This window comes from Gallus gallus, chromosome 19 (assembly GCF_016699485.2).
Source record: "Gallus gallus isolate bGalGal1 chromosome 19, bGalGal1.mat.broiler.GRCg7b, whole genome shotgun sequence".
Classification (NCBI taxonomy): Eukaryota; Metazoa; Chordata; class Aves; order Galliformes; family Phasianidae; genus Gallus; species Gallus gallus.
The window spans coordinates 537,972-541,154 of NC_052550.1; positions in this window are offsets into that span (position 1 = coordinate 537,972).

The following is a 3,183-nucleotide window of genomic DNA, read 5'->3' on the forward strand; positions in this document are numbered from 1 at the left end:
CAGGTGTGCCCATGTCCCCATTGTCCCCTGTATCCCCCGTACCCATGTGCTCAGTGTCCCCTATGCCATAAAATCACAGAATGGCTCAGGTTGGAAAGGACGTCCCAGCGCCACTCCTGCTGTGTGCTGGTTTCCCCCCCAGCTCGGGCTGCGCAGGGGCCCATCCATGGCCTGGAGCACCTCCAGGGATGGGGCACCCACAGCTCCGGGCAGCAGTGGAGCACCTCACTGCCCTCAGTGAAGAACTTCCTCCTCATATCTAATCTACATCTCCCCTCTTTTAGTTTAAATCTGTAACCTCTTGTCATCTAACTGTGTTCCCTGATAAACAGTCCCTTCTCAGCTTTCCTGTACGCCCTGTTAGGGGCCGGAAGGCTGCAGTGAGGTCTCCTCTCCTCTCCAGACAGAACACCCCCAGCTCCCTCAGCCTGTCTCCACAGCAGAGGTGCTCCAGCCCTCTCAGCACCCTCGTGCCCTCCTCTGGACCCGCTCCAACAGCCCCACGTCTTTCTTGTGCTGGGGGCCCCAGGCCTGGACGCAGGACTCCAGGTGGGGCCTCACGAGGGCAGAGCAGAGGGGGACAGTCCCCTCCCTGCCTGCTGCCACCCCTCTGCTGATGCAGCCCGGGCTGCTGGCGGCTTTCTGGGCTGCACACTGCTGGCTCAGGTCAGCTTTCCCTCCTCCAGAACCCCAAGTCCTTCTCTGCAGGGCTGCTCTCAAGGAGTTGTTCTCCCATTCTGAACGCATATATATATATACAGTACAGCTGGGAGGCATAATAAATGGAGTATTTCACAGCCCTAGATGTCTTATAGCACGTAGGCCATCATTTAGTTATCATCGAAAGGCTCAGGTTGGAGCGGGCTGTAAAGACCACCCAGCCCCATCCCTGCATGGGCGGACTGCCCCCAGCTGAGGCTGCCCATGGCCCATCCATGGCCTGGGACACCTCCAGGGAGGGGGCACCCACGGCTCTGGGCAGCAGTGCAGCGCCTCACTGCCTTCATAGTGAAGAATTTCCCCATAACATCTGATCGATTGTTGAAAATTGTTGAACCTCAGGTGGTTCATGTGGGCCCACTGTCCATGTCCCTGTGGATGCCATCCCTTCCTTCTGCTGTATCCACTGCACCACTCAGCTTGGTGTCACCTACAGGTCCCACAGCAGCACCCTGTGGGACACCACTCATCATTGCCTCCACCTGGCACAGACATTGACCACAGCCCTCCAGCTGCGACCTTCCAACCAATTCCTTATCCACCAAGTGGTCCACCCCTCAAACCCGTATCTCTCCAACTTAGAGATAAGGATGTGGTGGGGGACCACGTCAAAGGCTTTGCAGAAGTCCAGCTAGGTGACATCAGCTGCCCTCCCTTTGCCCACCAACGCCGTCACTCCATCCCGAAGGCCAGCAGGTGGGTCAGCCGTGCTCTGCCCTTGCTGAAGCTGTGCCAGCTGCCCGGGGTCACCTCCTCGTCTCCCCTGTGCCTTAACGTCTCCTCCGTGGTCTTCCCAGGCACAGAGCTGAGGCTTTACGATTTGCTGATTGTAGCTTCTTTTTGTGTTAGATCAGGCTTGGCGAGGTGTTCTCTGCAGCTGGCTTTCTTTATCTTAAAGTTATCGTCTTTCCTTTTGTTTGAATCTTTTATCTCTATCAAGGGATTAATTGCTGAAGTAGCAAAACTGTGGTTTTATTTTGTGGCCATTGTAGGGTTTTACCAACGCTGTCATTTTCCATAATAAATAATTTACAAACTTCTTGTGGGTTTTCCTCATTTTACACCATTTCTTATCATTATAGTGATAAAAATAATGATTTATAATGATATATATATTTTTTTTCCTCCCAGTTTTCTTCTCAAGTGATCTCTGGTTTGTGGCATTTTGGGGGGGGGGGGAGGGCTTTGGGGTCCCAATTTGTTCAAAATAAATAAAATGTAGTAAATTTAAGGTATTTCTCCCCCAAATAGGCCCCGGACTGAAAAGTTGTGGGATTGAGGGGAAAGACTAGGTGAAAACTGCGGAAATTCAAGGGAAAGGTATGGAAACCTAGGGGGAAGTTAGGGGAAATAAGGAACAAGTAGAAGAAATTTGGAGGAAAGATATGGAAAATTTGGCACATTAGGGAAAATTAGGGTAAAATGAGGTAGTAGTTAGAGATAATAATTGGGGAAAAGTGAGAAATTTGGGGGGAAAATGGGAGAAAATAAGGGACAAATATTGAAATTTGTGGTAAAATGAGTAAAATTTGGGAAAATTGGGGAAAATAAGGTAATTGGGGGAAATTTGGGAGAATATAGGATTTTTCTTTGTAAATTAGGAGAGTATTTGGGGAAAAATGGAAAATTAAGTAAAAAAGTTAACTTGGAGGGGAAGTGGGTGAAATTTGAGGGGAAATGGGGGAAATAAGAGCGAATAAGAGCAAAACCAGGTGGAATTGGGAAAAGTGGGGGAAATAAGGATAATGTCAGGAGAACTTCGGGGAAAATAAGGGAAAAGTGGTTGAACTTAAAATTGGTTGAAAATTGGTTGAAAATAAAATAAAAACATAGGGGAAATTAAGGAGAAACAAGGGAAAACAAGTACATTAGGGGGGAGAGGGGAAAAAAATAAGTGAAATTGGAAGGAAATTTGGAGAAGAACGAGGGAAATAAGGGAAAATGCAGTAAATTAGTGGGAAATAAAGGAAAACCTGGGGAAATTCCGTACCTGGGAAGGTGTAGAAACTTAGGGGGGAAACAAGCAGAGAGGTGAGCATGCCAGTGTGTCCCATGTGGCCTTATAAGGGCAGCAGCTGCTTGGCTTGGGGGGAGGAGTCCTAAAAATAGCCCTGGGGGTGGGGGACAGGGACAAGGACAAAGCCCCAGCCCTTCCCCACCTCCACCTGTCCTTTGTCCGTCTGCGATCCTTTTGTCTGCCATCATCCATCCCATAATAGCCCGGAGGGGAAGGGTGGGGGGGCCGGGGAAAAGGTGGTGTATGGGCTTTGTCCTTGTCCCTGTGGGGTCCTATGGGACTTGGGGGGCTATAGATCCCACAAAGTTCTATGGTGCTCCATGGAGTCTTGTAGGGTCCTATGGGCCGGGGGAGAGGGGGTCCCATGGTTCCTATGGGGTGCTATGGGACTTGAGGAGCCCCTGAGGGATCCCGTGGGCTCTATAAAGTCCTATAGGGCTCTGCGG